An 18,284-nucleotide genomic window follows, 5' to 3' on the forward strand; every position below is an offset into this window, starting at 1 on the left:
ACAGTCAACTATACATATGGCATATTACCTGCATGCTCATAGTCTTGGTGCTGTGTGGCTCCAGCCTCCATCATAATGCAGGTCTGCTGCTGTTGTTGTTGTTGGTGGGCAGGAGCCACAACACTTATGAGTAGTCCCTCCAGTCTGGTGAGTGGGGGATGTGTAGCCACCCCACCACCTGTGGCAACCTGTTGCCTGTGGATATCCGACGCACACTGATGGACATTTCTGATTAAATCACTGCAGTGATGTCGTACCTGCTTATATGTCCTATTATGCGTGCCTATGTCATTTACCCGACGGACCAGGTCTTGCCACAGTGCAGCCCTCTCCTGCTGATTCTGGCTTGTGCAGGAAAAGAGTATTGCATAATCCCGCACCAGGCTCTGGTGTATTTCCTCATCCTCAGCTGCAGAGTATGCTGGATTGCGCTGGTGAGCCATGGTCCTGAGAAAGGAAATAACATGATATCAGCAAAATATGTCAGCAGAATTTGGCACACATACTACACATGCTACTCGACTGTTGTGATACAACATATCTCACATATATAGCATCTGTCTGTCTATTGGTGAATACACATGTAAATGGCCAGGTATCAGTGCTCAGCCAACAACTGTGCAACAGTACCTGGCACACTCCATACCACATACTACCAAACCCCAGCAGTCAGAACACTGATTCAGGTCCAAAGCACATCCTCACTCTGGGGGTTTGTATCGAGGTACTGTATGGGGTACATCATCAACTACTGTGATCTGACCACAAACTAATTGCCCTGGATATAAATATCCCACCTCCACCACCAGCACAAATGACTACAGTGAATAACATTTCAAATGCAAACTTTACACTTCGTAACTCTGAGATGGTATCCTTTAAGCCCACTGGGCCAGTGGAAGACACAACCCACAATGCTGACTCCTTCACAAATGATTTCTACGGACATCTCCAAGAATGCATGGATCATGCAATCCCATATAAGACCAAGACACTCTCCACAAAGGGAAAGCATCCTGTCTGGTGGACCCCAGCCATAGACAGATTGTATAACAAAAGATGGAGGCTACTGGAAGACAGAGCATAATTCCATAAAGGGAAGGCATGTCTGATCAGCACTAGTAAAGAGCTATTTTCTCTCATACAAACATCCATGGGCAACTTTGAGAGGGAAATCACCGGGGACACTACAGATAACCACAAGGCCTTCTTCAGTTATGTTAGAAACCTGGTCAGAAACCCTCCAATATGCTCATAGTTAGTACACAACAACAAATAATTCACTGAACCCACAGATATTAGCAACATTGTGGCAGACAGGTTCAGTGCAAGTTTCCCCTCTCCCTCTCCCCCAAACTAAGACACACTTATCCCAGCTGAATGTAACCTCTCTGTCATCACAGATGTCCAGGTGAGAGCCGCCCTCAGAAAAGCAGAAAACACAGCATCAATGGGACCTGATGGTATCCCCGGTTGCATGCTACATGAACTCCAAGAGGAGCTAAACACACATATAGAAGTGCTATGTAACACTAGCCTGACTACAGGATATGTACCTGTACATTGGCGTACAGCAGCAGTGGTTCCACTCCACGAAGGAGGCACCTCTACATACCAATACAATGCAACACAATACAATACATTACAATACAATGCAATATGCTATTGCCCATGGGACTACAGCAGCATACTGTTCTGCTACCCTGACCATTTTGACACATGTGATGTGATGGTACCTGCTCCTGTCAAACAGTTACACAGGGTGACTCATATGGCATATTACCTATCTGACTAACATTCAGCAGGGGTATGTGTGACATGTACTCATGGGGAGTCTTGCTTCTTAACACTGTGTGGTTTATTGCAGGGTATGTCTTCTCTGTGGGTAGGAACCTGTACCTCCGCCATGTGCTCTCTACTGCGGTGTCAAGGACGACACACAGCAGTCATTTAGGTTGTAGATGGTGTGAGGTGTTACTATGGTTGTTGGACATCTGTCATGGGTGCCACTTAAGTATGTAAATCCAGGAGTGGTAACCTCTATGTGGGTAGTATGTGTGTACTCTGTGGTGTTGTCAGTCACAGTGCATTGGTAATGTGTTTGAGTGCATTGTCACAGTGTTGTACATGGCACTGTGTCCTTCTCCATATCTGTAGCTGTCATGTGAGGTACATACCGTGGCAGCCATTGTGTGGTGTGGAGGGGTACACTGACCTACATGTCCATAGCTGACACACCATGTCTGCTGACACATACCATGTGCAGGTATTCCAGGAATAGTGTGCCACTGTGACTATCATTGGGGGGACTATTGTACACATTTATGACCCTGTTCACCCCTGACACATGCAGTGGTGGGCAGCCAATCACATATCTGGTGGTTACTGGTGTAGGTGATTTGAAACGGGGTATGGTACTCCAGTTTCGACATTGGTGTTCACTCCATGCCTTTGTCACCAGGCACCTGTTGCAATACATCTGTACACATGTGCCTCACTCAGAATATATATGCATCTCTCTCTCTCTCTCTCTCTCTATATATATATATATATATATATATATATATATACATATATCTATATCTGTATGTGTGTATTACATATATATGTTTCTACATATTCTATCTATCTACATCTGTCTATGTATTCCTACATCCCTCTCTATGTATGTATACATATATGCATATTATATATATATATATATATATATATATATATATATATATATATATATATATATATATGCATACATACATATATTGACATACATACGTATCCATATGATAGATAGGTATATCAACATGTTTGTTTACAAAACTGTATACACACACTAACATACTGCTAAACATACATAACTGTGAAACCTACCTTATACAATGCACTACAACCTACATTCAACCTACATTGATATGTGCACATAGATGCCCTCACATACATATATATGTACAGCCTTCACTGATAGTTGCTGTATTTCCCCTGCCCTATGCACATCTTCATATACATATGGATACAGACCAATGACACATATGGAGGGTTCACAGTATGTAGACTTTTAAAGTATTACTTTACATTACCTGTGTTTGTCACAGCTGCTTGCATTGCCGTTTGGTTTGGTGTCCTGCTGCTGCTCCAGTTGGCAGATGTTAGCTTTCGAGTGGGTTTTGATGACTGCTTTTGTTTGTATATGTTTTTTTTTCTGTCTCTCTCTCTCTCTCTCTCTCTCTCTCTCTCTCTCTCTCTCCCTACCTCCAGAGGGTGCAATGAAAGTATTGCATGTGTGGACTGGGAGTACAGCATGCTTTTGTAGGTATCTGCATATGTCCATGTGATGGCCTCTGCACCATTTGTTAGCCAGCATTTGCTAATTGCATGCAGCCAGTTGTGTACTGATTGCAGTTCTCACTGTGATTCCAGGACAGTGCTATAAAAAGGTATGTGAGATAGGCCTAGCCCTTTTAGTGTTTAAGGGCAGGGACCATGCTGGTATGCTGTGGACACTGTTCTGTGAGTGTAAAGGTTAGTATCTCTCTCATATTTCTGGCTGTGTTGTAGATTAACATTTCTCCATTCATTTCTCCAGTTTCCTGTACTAAGTGTGTATGTACACTGACATCTAAGACTACTACTACTGTTAATGTGGGTGTGTGTGCTTTCCTGTGGGACATGTGGTGTAACTGGTATATAGCAGTGGCTCTTGCACTTTGTTGCTATGGCTTCAGTATTTGCCCTTTACATTCACTACTTGTATGCCTGCTAGGTGTCTTGACTGTAGTGTGTTGCTGTGGCTTTCCTATTTTCCATGTACATTCACACCTAGGAATGCTTGCTATATCTGCTAGGGTGTTACTGCATGCAGTGTGGTCTGGCCATGGTTTGGGCCTTGACATCTATTAGGGTATTTGAGTATGCTGCTGAGCAGGCCCCAGAGACTCTCAGGTGCATCTTTTATCTGCCTCATGGAATGGTACATATCAGTGGGGTACACCCATTAAATTGCCTGGTATTCTGCAGTTGTGACTGTGGGTTAGCATGAGCATATGTATTACTACACTATTTCCGACGTGCAAGTGGTGCATACTTTCAGTACTTCATAGTTACCATTGCATGTGTTGTAACACCTTTCTGCCTACTGTTTGTACATTTCACAGGGAGTCTGTGGGCCATCCATGTAACTCAGTCACTGTTGCTATGTCTAGGCTCTTAACTATTCAAATATGGCAGTGTCAGACCTCTCAAGTGTACAGATATTTGCAGGATGTCCACATTTTTGCCTCATATTTTGGTCCATATCTCATAAACAGCTTTTTCTGGCAAATCACTCTGGACTCAAGTCAGACTATAGTGACAAACATTTCAGTTTCAGACTTCATACCCTTCCAAACATCCAACATAATGCGAAACCTGTTACTCTCTCAACTGTCTAAGTTTGTTGGAGCAATATTTTGAATGTGTCCCTGTTTTTGGGCCTTTGCTCCACATTTTTTATTACTTAGTCCGGATGTGTTGCTGTAAGAGATTGCGGGGTATGGGCAGTGATTATCCTGCTGTGGGTATGTGTGTGGCTTGCAAGGTGTTACAGTGACATTATTAACTACTAGCTACCAACTAGCATGGCTGTTTCTGTTCACACACTACTATTATAGAAATCCACTACATTTGACAGTAAATATACATGACATGCTTTGTGTACTACACATCCTATATTCCCTTTACATTCATTACTACTATTACATGATATATTTATTGTAGCACAATGTTCTTGTATAGCAATCATGGCTTAGTGGTAAGTCATGCAGACTGCTGTTTCCAAGGTCCTGGGTTTGGGACTGACAGTGGGATTTTATTTTGCTTTTCAGCAGACTACAGGCCTTGTCATTCAGAGTGACTAAGGCACTTTTAAGCAGTTGTAACCGGGTTAGCGCTGGTTTGCGTGGAGCTCACGTATGCGCACTGGCGTTCAGCTCCACGCATACCCACTTACAACTGCTTAAAAGTGCTTACTCTTGTGCACACCCATGCTAATTTCTTTGAAAGAAATGAAAATGGGGAGACAGGAAAGTGGTGAAAAAGGGGTCACAAAGAGGGCAAGACAGTAGGGAAACAAGCTCAGGTTTTGCAGGAGGGATGTAGGTAAGGCCCATAGCTGCCCATTTCTTCATCAGCAACAGCTGTGCATATGTTTGTAATTTGGTGTGACATTTGAAACCTTCCACCCCTGACAGAGGTGTAAGGACAACAATAATACTTGTTGTACAGCCAATTGTAATTGACATTTTCCATGTCCAGCAGACATGTGTACGAAATGGGCAGCTATGTATGGGGAGTAATTTTTTTGTGGGTACAGAGTGCCCTTTTTTTTTTTTTCAGGTGAGAGTGGTATGTCAGGTACAGGAAGTCGGTATAGCTGGGGAGGTAGGTTGGGTAGGTTAACAGACAAGACAAACAAGATGCATAAAGGGGTGGTGTATGACACATGTGGGGGGGTTACACAATTGACGGGGATGGATGTTTGGATATCTAGAGCCCATGAGCCCACAGATGGCAACAATGGTACTGATATCCCCACCCATGGGCAGTTGCCACTGTGCCTTCACTGTCCAGGACGGGGCTGTGCTGGAGGCTTTGTAGGCCGGGCAGCAGGCATGCCCATTAGTTGTGCCACCCATGCCTCAAGCTGGCATAGGGGCCCAAGAACAGCTTCCCGGATCTCCCTACGCACCACAGTCCGGACATTATGGAGGGTGAGTGGATGTTCTCCTCCGGCCACACTTGCAGAGGGGGGACGAGCCCCATCCCCTGCAGCGCTTCCACCTGCAGGTGGCACAGGGCCACCGGAGGAGGGTCCGGCCTGGGCACTACTGCCAGGTGCACTCGCCAGCTGAGGAGGGTGAAGTGAGTCCGCTGGAACCCGCCTTCACTGTCGTCCTATGTTTTGCATTATGTCATGACAGTTTGGGTTAGTAACGTACAATACCATTCATAATTAGTTGTAACAGCATACATTAGTATTCCCATTAACCAAACACCCAGATATTCAAACCATTGAACAGCAAGCATAACACATGCATATTTTGAACAGCAATACACAGTCCAACAGCATGCAGGGTTGATTGATGGCAACAGGCCATCAGATTTGGATGTATGAACAGGGCAGATGCATCAATGTACATGCAAATATGTATGAACCAACAGGACAAATGTCCAGGGGTGTTAATTGTGATTGCACATACCAATTTCACGTGGAATGGATTATATGTGGTTATAGGGTAGGGTGAAGAAAATTTAATTAACAACTTCAAATACCAATACATATGCTGTACATTTCTAATAGCTGCAGATATATACACACTACAGTTCTGCCTACAGTTTCCTATGTGATAACTACTTCAAGTTGGTGATAGGAATGTTACTGCTACATCAATATACATTTTCATTTTTATTCATACACATTCATATCTGGCTCTGTTCAGCTACATGATCCTGCTACATTTGCTTTATATAGCTATAGACAACTGTGGATGTTTGGTATTTCAGACAACCATACTATCTGCATATTGCAGACTGAGAGCAACATATCCAGACTTTGGGATATACATTCCAGCTGCGGTACCATTTTCAGCACATGTTAGTGTTTGGTTTTGCCTGTCACATTCATTTCATTCTGTACTGACTGCAGTATACTTTATTCAGGAGTTAGTACTACTTTATTGGTGGATTCATAACTCTTTCTCACACTCTCTCACTTGTTTTATTTTTACAATTCAGGATGGTACTTAATTCTAGGCTTTATTGACATGTTTTACCTGTAGTTCTAACAATCCTTTCCAACAGTCTCACTTCTGTCATGTTTCTGTATTTCAACAGGGATATATTTCACACATGTGGTTTACTCAGCTTCTGCAGCTGTACTTTTCAGCCTGCTGCAGGTTATGTACTATTATATTACAGGTGGGACATCTTTATTTCAGACTTGTTTCATTTTTATGTTTGGATTACAGGCTGCATCACACTTTTGTAATCAAGCAATACTTGCAAACCCTCTTACACTGTTATTTGCACATTTTATTAATTAGTGACTACACTGCACTCTTTTGCTAACTGTCATACTTATATATTTATTTACAGTTACAGGGAGAGAATTACTGACCTGCCTGGTGGCGCAACCGTGCCAGCCTATCGCCATAGGCTCTACGGTTCGCAGAACGGACACCTGCAGCTGTAATATAAATGAAGTAATATTGGAATACACATCCCCATAATATCATCTAGGTTAATTTCTTACATAAATAATTAGATGTAACTTACTCAGTAGTGGGGCGTTGGGCATTTGCCGGGCCTCCTGGATCCAACTGTTCAGTTGATCCTGCTTCCGTCTCCTCAGGTCCGCATGATGGTGACGGACCTGCTCACCAGTCCTTGGTATCCCTGTGGCACTGGTGAGATCATGAGACAACCGGTTCCATGCCTCAGCCCTATATGCTCCCCACAGGACTTGTCCCTGCATGAGTTGGGCCTCATGATTGTGGACAAGGAGCCAAACCATATATTTGGACTCCTCAACGCCCCACCTCTGTGCTCGAAAGCAACTACCCTCACCTACACCTGACATTCTGGCTGCAAGTCGGTTCTACAATCGGTTATGCTGTGTATTCCCACCTATGGGGCTTATATATGCCGTTTTTCCCACACTTATCTGTGATTGGCCAATTTGGAATTGTATCAGCGTCACAAAACCTGCTTTGTCATGCTCCTCTTTCTATTCATTCCTATATATATATATATGCTATTGCTGCATTTCTAAAGGCAACTGTCATGGCTTAGTGGTTCAGTACCTTGACTATGGTGCATGGTATCCTGGGTTCAAACCTGGTCACTGCTTTTTATATTTTATGAGTGTCTACACAGGCTAGAAGGTGTGTCTGTGTAAAGGCAGTTTTGTTACAGCTTGCTCAACGTTGCCCGTCGGTTAGCTTGTTGGCGCGGTGCGCAGCTCCGTGCAAACGGGGTACGCTGGTTTACATGTCATTTGGCTGTCAGCACGCATATTACGCTCAGCTCAGCTATGGGCACACAGTTTCAGCGTGTTAAACCACTGCTCACCTACGGGCACTCATTTTACACCTGTTAAACCACTGCTCACCTACGGGCAGATGTACTCAACTTGTTAGACTGTAGCTCAGCTATAGGCACATCTGACATTTTTTTTTTTTTTATTATCTCACATTTCTTCAAAATATATGGCCCATTTCATTACATTTTACATAAAATATACTTTTATATGTGTACATATATGTCAGGGACTTGTTTCGTGCTTATTTCACTAAAAATAAAAATTGATGTTGGGGGGCTCTCGAACCATGACTGCCTGCTCTTCAGCTGATGTCTCTACCGCTACGCTATTGCTTCTTGGCTTACTTTGCATATTTAGTTCTTATATGCTTTTCCACTGACTGCTAACTGTAGCTAAGCTATGGGCATGCCCGCACAAACGAGCGCACTCACGGGCAAACATCTTTACAATTTAAAAAAAAAATTATAAGATGCTCATTTGTACATTTTATGTCTGTAGTCTGTGGGGGCATGTGTTGTGTTGTGTTTATTCACATTTACATGGGCTCTGTCATGGGAGTTTACTTTCAGGACTTTTACTCTTCTGGGGGCATGTCCGTTTGCAGGGCTCGGCCTACGGACACACCCCCTACTGTCTTTCACGGACCGTGTTAGCCTTAGGTGTGATTCAGCATGCCCTCATGCATATGCATGACATGCTGACATCACACCGTTTAACTGCAGCCTCCGTGTAAGCCTTGTAACTCTTACATGGAGGCTTCGTGAATCCTGCCCATTGTCTTTTAAAGAGTGTTGGAGCTTCAAACTTGCTGACTTCTCTTATACAAGTAACAGTTTAAAGACTATGGGCAGGATTCAATAAATCCCACATGGTGTGACACTCACATGATAGCGTGACGATTTATATTCAGGAAGTGGATGTGTAGAGCCGTGCAAAAATGGTAAACATCAGGGTATGCTAATTACTGCATAAGCAGCTGAAATGTGTGCTAATCAACCAATCCAAGATGGTGGAGCTATTCAACAAGCTATAAAGCAATTGTATGCACTTAGTGTAGCCTTTTGCTTTTTATTCTTAAACCTATTGGAATACAGCCAAAGAAACTACAATGGAGGGAAATAATATTAGGGTCTGTTCATAGGTTCATAGGTTCATACTAGGCTATCTGCCCTAGGGCATTTATAAGCCTAGCCAGAATGTGTTTGGCTTTCGCCACCCATTTTAAATTTATTTTGCTATGCCCTTTTTCGAGGTTAGTATACTGTGCCTCTGTCTAACAGTGACACAGAAGTGATACCCGGGGTAAACCTATGATCTCCCATCCACTCATCAAGATTCCTCTTGAAAAGAGTCAATGAGGGACTCTGCCTAACCTTACTGGGATTTTATTCCAGAGTGTTGCTGCTCTTCTGCATGCGTGTGTGCAGCAGTCTCAAACCTATGCTCCTGCTGCCACTCATAGACCTTGTGTAAGCAGAAGAAAGGTATTTAGACCCTGTTTAACTTTTCATGGTCTGCATGAGGTGGATATAGTAGAGCACTAGAGGGTGGATAGGGATACACACTAAAATCTCTGCAACCTCTGTCATCCTCATCCAAGAACAAGGGCAGACCATGGGGATAGAATACCAGTGGAGACCAAGGTATGTGTAGCACTTAGAATACCAGTTATGGAAACCTTTCATTAACCCACAGGGGACATGCTGTTGTTGTCACATGCATAAGCATCCAGGATCCTACACCAGTTTCTGAATGCTATGCATCATTAGTCCAGCAACTATGTATATTTCTCCCCTATCCCCGAGGACAGAGTTAGAACTATGCAGGAGTTCTACCCTGTAGCACACTTTCCTGAAGTCTTAGATGCCATAACTGCATACACATTGAGATCAAAGATGACCCAGAAAAAAGGGAAGGGTTTATATCAACAGAAAGTGGTTCCACTCCATTAATTGCCAGGCTGTGTGTAATGGTAGAGGAATCATCTTGAATGTGTGTGCTGGCAACCGACTCTCAAATCTGGTACAACTCCCAGCTGTACCAGAGGTTTTCATGGGGTGATATCCCACAAAGCCATTTACTGCAGGATGCAGGGTATGCACTCAAACCATGGCTGATGAAGCCCATCAGAAATGCACACACACCCACAGAGGAATGCTATAATATGGCACAGAGGAATGCTATAATATGGCACACATTCAAACAAGAACTATCACAGAGCATGTATTTGCATAGATACATCACAGGAGACTCTGCTGTACAATCCCAGTACTTGTGCTGAAATTATCACAGTCTGTGCTATCCTACACAATATCATCTTGTGAAAACAGCTGCAGCAGGAACACCAAGGGCTAGGAGTAAACATTTCATCACCACTGGCACAGTCACCACATCCACATGGAGGTGAGAAATCAGATGGGAACCCCCAGCTATTGTAAGTGTAAATAGACTTAGCTATGAACAATATGCCCTTGCCTTGGCTAAGAAGTAATGCATAGTGCACATGCTCACCACCTAGGGGGTACACTTTTTATCCTATGAACATACATAGAGTAAAACTGATGCAAGACAATGCTGAAAATCTTTACTTAGCTATGTAATAGCTGTGTACTGCTAGCATCAGAGTCAGACTGAATGGCAATGTAACTGCAGGACTATCAAGGTAAGAGCTGAACATGTAAAAGAAAAAAATTGTGTGTAAAAACATTAATGAATTGCAGATACCTGCATACTGTTACTTTTAAATGTACCTAAGTAGAATATCTGTGAGTTGTCCAGCAATGACATCAATATGAGACATGACTGACTTCTGTAATATAGATTTATGCAGTTTAACTACTAACATGCCTCATGCATTTAAAATACTCAGTATAGAAAAAGCGATCCAAAGTCTACTTATACTATATTCCCACAAGTGGAGCAATATGCATGACTGCCTTATCAATGATTTCAAAGTAGGAATCACAACACTAAAATGCTATAATAATTAAAAAAAAAATTCAAAATGACCTCACCAACACATATCCTAAGCACTCAGCCACCCTCTGCATCAGACATATGCAAACATAACCCTGAATCCAAATAATACAAATAAGGCAATGCCACAGTTATTTATTTATTTATTTATTTACATTTGTTGACCGGGAGTGTCCGACTGGACATAGGTCCATTTTCAGCAGAGGCCCGGGGAGAAAAGCTCCACAGTTAAAATAAACAGACAGTAGTTATATTGGATTACATAGCAATTAACAATTTAACATAGAAATTAATTACAAACATATTTACAGATGAAGAACACAGTACATCAGTAGACAACTAGAATCTTTATCTGCGAAGTACATAACAGACATTAACAAATGTTACAATAAGAAGTTCCTGCTATATAATAAGTACTAGGCTTATGAGCATCTGAGCTTGCTATAATCAAGGTAGTTAGTGTGGTGGAAAGAAAGGTAGTGGTTGGATGGGGTGGGTGATATTAGAGTGTGAGTTGCAAGGGCATAGCCAGCATGTTTTTAGGCGCGCTTTTAGTAAAGTTTTGAAGTGGGTGCATGATGGTATGGAGGTAATTGTGGGTGGGAGGGAGTTCCATAATTTGGCTATGGCGCAAGAGAATAGTGCTTCACCAGCAGAGTTATTGGCTTTAGTGATCTGCAAGTGATTTTTGTTGCTGGATCTTAGTGGTCTGGTGGTGCGATACGGTTGGAGTAGATTCTGGAGGGATGGGACATTTAGTGGATGGTTTACTAGTTTGCGGGCGAGTGATAGTTGATACCATTGAAGGAGGTGAGGGAGTTCAAGACAGCCCAGTTCAGCAAGTGAGAGACAGTGGTGACTACGGTAGGATGCCCCTCTGGCGAATTTGGCAATTTTGTTGTAGCAGGTCTCTAGCTTGTTTAGATCACATTGCCTTAGGTTGGTATATATTGGAGAGGCAAAAAGTAGGATGGAGATAAGGTGGGAATTTGATATTGAAATCTTTGCTGCTTTGGTGAGAAGTTGCTTATTTCTGTATAACGCTCCTAGTTTTTTGTGGACTTTTTTTATGGTCATGGATATGTGAATGTCAAATTTTAGTTTATTGTCTATTTCCACTCCTAGCAATTTGGTGTGTTCAGTTGGGTATATAGTGGTGTTGTCTTTTGCTGTGATGTTAAAGTGAGCATTGTTTTGAGTATGTTTGGTGGGTTGGAAGATGAGTAGTTTAGTTTTGTTTCAGTTATCATCATTAGTACGGGGGGGCAGGAGTACAAGACTGACACCAATGTAGTGAGTGTGTACAAGTAAGAAATACAGGCAGGCAAGAATGTAGATAATATCAAAGGTATGGTATGGTTAGGGGGTCTGTATGGGCACTTTATGTGAAATGAGTGTGTGAGTGTCTGCATGAACACAGCCGCACTCTGTGCTAGCACTACATTCTGGCATGTCAGAAAGGTGTGAGCCATGCATGGCAGAGGTATCAGTTCAGCCTCATTACCCCTGACCAGGAGAACTGGCTCTGCCAGGAGTTGTACTGGCATGTCCACAGCCATAGCCAGATGTGTTGTTGCTACCCGAACATGTGCAATGTCTGTCAAATGAGCTCTCCTCCTGACTAAGCTCAGGTCCACAACCCCATGGCTTACCACATCTGGGTGTGGATACCTCAACCACTGATGAAGCAGTGGAAGTACAGCCAGTAAGAGATTGGGATCAGGCACAGCCATGTTGTCTAATACCAGATGATGTAGAACCCTACAGCCACGTGGATGCTTTCCCCCTTCCAGCAGATATTCCATCACAGACACTACCCATTCCAGTGTGATATTCATCTGATCCATTGAACTGGCCACGTGGTGGAAGCAATCATGGACATCAGACTGTGCTACATCTAGAACCCTAAGCATGGCCTCGGAGATGCTAGTGGAATGTGCCTTTGCCTCCATGATGGCGCTATACATACAAAACTGGATATGTTCCTGAGGTTGTAGTGTAAAAATAATATTAAAACAACTCAATATCACACACAACATGAAAAGGAGCAAGAAAAGTGTGTTTGAGCTGCTTAGACATCCTTTTTGCACTCTTTATGGTATTGAGTTGGTTTAGCCCTATACATACATCGAGTGGCATGTAATGCTACACCAGCATCAGGTGGAGGGAGGACAACAGGCTTCCTGTGACCACCTCTACCAACCCTCCTGCATGGCACCTCAGTCACACTTTGACTACGGCCGGTGTGAACTGGCACCATAGCTGCAGTAACCACACTACCCTGAGCAACAATTTCACTCTCAACCTATCCACTGGAGGCTCTGTGGAATGGGTACATAGGCATACTGACTGCGTCTGATGGAAATCCAAGGGATATGTGACACTGAACCTCTGCACCCCCAGCCATGCCTCACTTTGGCCTCCATCGTGGGTGTGTCAGTGAGGATACACATACAAAGTGTGGAGCTAATTGTAGTGAGCTTTTAAATATAATCAAACACTACAAATGTATATTTTTTGGCCATAATAACACAAGTCTCCTGCCTTTGCTGAAAACTGTTATGTATTTATATCTCAGTTTGAAAGAACAATGATGGGAAATGCACTACAGATTGCATGTCTGATAGCAGAGATAAGGGAAAAAAATTCCATAATACAAAGAGAACACAGAGCTACATTTTTAAAGCATATTCATAACTAATTATGTGATCACTCATTGCACTAAATATATTAGCCATGCATGTACAACCAGCTAATAGTGACTAGCTATATGAACTGTTAATACAGGATATGAAATGTGAATTGCTTATATGCACATGATTTGAGTTGGTATTGCAAATCTGTGCTTGTGGCAAAGAGAGATAACTCACTACAAATCTGTTGTGGATGTGTAATAGTCTGATGGTTCAAATCCAGAGCTGTCTAATTGTTTAACCTTTGTTTCCTTTTTTGTAGCCTTTTTTCATGTGTGTGTGTACATGGCATAGTGCAAATATGGTTAGCTGATGAAAAAATTAAAATTTCATATCAGTCGCCTAATAGAGAGCAAACATACTTATCAGCATTGAGCGGTAGGCAACAACACGGATGGTAATGACTGCAGAAATTAAACCTGTTACCTGACTGTCTTTGTGGCACAGGGTGTAAATAAATTGAGCTAAAAAGAGAGAATGTAGATAAAGCAGGGATGGAGTCCCACAGTAGTTATTTGCATTGAGGAAGGGTCATAATCAGTATTTACACAAATAACATCTGTTCGCTATTGCCTTTTAAAATGGTGCATTGCCTACCTAGTGCAAACAGAGTTTACTACTTAAGGAAAAAAGGGCTAAATTTAATTTGGTTCACCCTTCATGCAAACAGCTCATTGGTGATGTGTAGCTGTCAGCACTCTGAGCAGTACTGACTGTGGAAAATAGAGCTATTGCCTAGCTTTCCCTGTGGCACCAAGTGTAAGTGAGTGAGGTTATGGTTACAACAGATATGAGCCAGGTTTCAAATCCAGCACATTCGCCTTTTTAGTAAAGGTGTTCCATTGTAATGTTTCAAAAACTTTTATTACAAAGGTAATACTACAGAACAATAGCTATGTATACTAGGTTGATTGACAAAAGGTGTCATTACTGCTTGCATACACATACGTTTGTACACATCATATGTGTTATGTGTGTAATTGGTTTAGCATGATACTGACAATTATGTAATAAAAAATGTAGCTGCATATCTGTGGTAGACACAGTAGTTCACTGATAATCATCTACACCTCATCCATAAAAAAGTTCAGTTACAGGCTTGCTGTTCCTGAACTGTTTGAAAGTTTCTGTGAGGCCATTTTTGCTTGGGCTGAAGGAGGGTCTCTCTGTTCGTCAGTGGCAGTGACTAACATTGAGCAGCTTCCCTGCCCCCCGTAGAGGTGGTTACTGACTTGAAACTGTAGTTTTATTGGCCACTAGGGGTCATTTCCATAACTCCTTCATCTTCCTCTCTTAAAACCTAGTTGCCTCGTGGTTTGAGCGTCTTTTCAGGCTTGTTGGCTGTTGGTGAAGCACCCTCCAAGAGGAAAAAACGCTGAGAGAAGAAGGGAGCCACTTTTGAGATTTTAAGTATTTTTTCTCTGTTTATTTGCTAAGTTTTTCTGCATAGCTGCCTAGCTTGAGCATTTTCTGGCTTGTTAAACTTGATTTCTGTATTAGTAGCTGTATTTAGAGCACAACCAAAAGCTGTTTGCTGAATTTCCTGTTTGCACTTAATTTTAAATCGTTTTTTTCTTAAAACTTGCATATTTTCTGTCCTTGACCTAGCACTCTTGTGCGGGGTCATTTACTGCACTGTTATAACTTGATATTACTTGTGAACCTCTGCTATCTCTGTAAAAAACAAAAACAAAAAAAAAATCTTGCTTTTTCCCACTTTTCTGAGAGTTAAAAAGTTCAGTTACAGGCTTGCTGTTCCTGAACTGTTTGAAAGTTTCTGTGAGGCCATTTTTGCTTGGGCTGAAGGAGGGTCTCTCTGTTCATCAGTGGCAGTGACTAACATTGAGCAGCTTCCCTGCCCCCCGTAGAGGTGGTTACTGACTTGAAACTGTAGTTTTATTTTCCCTTTTGGGTCTATTCCTGCTTCTTTCCAGCCTCTGCTATCAAGCATGCTTTAACGTGCTTTAGTGCAATTTAGCGCGGAGTTGCCACTAGAGCAGCATCGGGCAGCGCCGGTTAAACAAGGTTAAACTCTTTCTGGCTCCAGAAAGTCTGTTCTTCAATTTTTCCCTTAGAACTGCTCTGTTAGGAACCTAAACAGTTTACACCTACACTAAAAAGTGCAGCACTTGTTCCAAATAGCTTTTTCTTCTCAAAAAGCTCAGCACTTGTCTTATAAGCATATCCCTTGTCTTATAAGCATTCTCTTTGCAGGTCAAGCACTCCTATATTATACAAATCTCTCACTAGCAAAACCCCCCAGGAGTGCCCACTTCCCTGCTAAGCCCACTACTTTTCTGTCTCATACCAACTCATAATTCTTTCTAGCATTTCAAAGGGTCAGATGCTGGCGTCCTCTCCTGCCCATTTGGTGAATCTGGGAATTCTGAGACAATGTTACAATTGCCTCATGTACACGGACAACCATCTCCTCCTCCCATGTAACACTAACACTTGTGAGAGATGCAGCTATTTAGCCAGACTGGAGGCTGAGCTCTCTCAACTCAGGACTGGCAAGACCAGGCAGGAGGAGAAGGCAACTACACACACCACAATACCAGTCTCACATAACTCAACCACACCACTGAATCAAACACATAAACACACTAAGACATACTCGAGGCTCTGAGTAAAATTTACCTAAACAGCAGAGGCCTCCAAAGCAGACACCCAAGCAACTGCAAACTCAATACACCACACAAACAACACATAAACAACAAAATCAGTGTGCAAAGCAGTCACTGCCCTTAAGGCCAAATACAACACCAAACATACTTGTCATAGGTGACTCCATAGTCAGACACACTGACATCCCGCTCACCAGACTGAGTAAGGAGAAGGTCACAGTAAGCTGCCTGTCGGGCACTAGAATCCGCCACATAACACAAGCACTCAGGTCTCTCAACAGCAGGTACAAGTACGACTCAGTCATTGTCCACGCTGGTGTCAACGACCTGAGACGTACCTCCTTGGACTACATGAAAAGAGACATTTAGGAGCTCTCTGATTATGTAGCCCAGGCAGGCATGACCCTGACCTTGAGCAGTATCCTACCTTCACCTAGAATGATGCCACAATACAGTGATAAGATGATCAGCTTTAATAATTGGCTTAAATTCTGGTGTCATTCAAAGGGGATCAAATGTCTGTCTGCCTGGGATGACATGCTGGACAAGCCACGCTGCTTCGCAAGGGACGGCTTGCACCTGTCACCCCTAGGCTTCCGGATATTGGCAAAGGCTCTTGCCACAACCATTGTGCCTTTTTTAGGCAAGGCTCAAATTCTAAACCTACCACCCTAGAACACAAAGTAAAAAAACTAAGGGTAATGCTGCTCAATGCCAGAAGTCTCAATCTCAAGATGCACGCACTCGAGGCCCTTCTCAGTATGGAGAACATCGATGTCTGTGCTGTGACAGAAACCTGGTTCAAGGCTCCTGAGAGCACCCCAGCACTAGCAGGTTTCACCTCATATCATGCGTTCCGGCCCCAAAATCCGGACAACACCAAGAAAGGAGGGAGGGTGTCCATATTCATAAAGGACACCCACACCTCAAGGTTGGTGGCAACGCACGATGCATCGGAGACCATCCAGGTGCAATTAAACATAGGCAAGACTGCTCTGCAATTTGTAGCATGTTACAGGCCACCCTCTCAAACTCAGGAACCTCACATGGCCTTCCTGAAAACAATGGAGGGGATACATGTATCTCCAAACACCATCATACTAGGTGACTTCAACTACCCTAATATAGACTGGGAACACTACTCAAGCCCAAACACTCTAGCCCAAAGGTTCCTGGAGTTCATAAACTCAAATGCCATGGAACAACTAGTCACCATCCCCACAAGAGGAGAAAACATACTTGATCTCATCATCACGAACATGGGATCACAATGTTCAACACCGGAAGTATACCCCTCACTGGTGAGATCAGATCATAAACTAATCTCACTGGAGGTCCTCATCCCGCCCCCACCTGAAACAAAAAAGACCACAGTGAAAAACTTCTCAAAAGCCAACTTCACACTTCTAAAAACTAGTGTGGTCTCCTTTAAGGCCCCTGAGCCAGTGGTAAACATTACTCAAACTGCTGAATCACTTACAAATGCCTTCTACCAGCACCTACAGGACTGCATGGATCAGGCAATCCCAAACAAAACTAAGACTCTTTGTACCAAAGGCAAGCGTCCAGTCTGGTGGACCCCAGCCATAAACAAGCTCTACAACAAAAGGAGGAAGCTACTACAAGATAGAGCAAAATCCTTGAAAGGTAAGACACCCTTGATCATTATAAGTAAAAAACTAAGAGCTCTCATAAAATCATCCAAGGCAAATTTTGAGAGAAAAATCGCCAAGGATTCAAAAGACAATCATAAGGCCTTCTTTAGCTATGTTAGAAACCTAGGAGGAAACTCCCAGATATGCTCAGAATTAGTTCAAAATGATGTGAAGATTACTGAACCTACACACATTGCCAACATACTGGCTGACAGGTTCAGTGCAAACTCCCCCAAAAGGAGAGATATCTATACCAGAGGAT

The sequence above is a fragment of the Protopterus annectens genome, chromosome 1.part2 (assembly GCF_019279795.1).
Source record: "Protopterus annectens isolate FY-2018-M chromosome 1.part2, PAN1.0, whole genome shotgun sequence".
NCBI classification, from domain to species: domain Eukaryota; kingdom Metazoa; phylum Chordata; order Ceratodontiformes; family Protopteridae; genus Protopterus; species Protopterus annectens.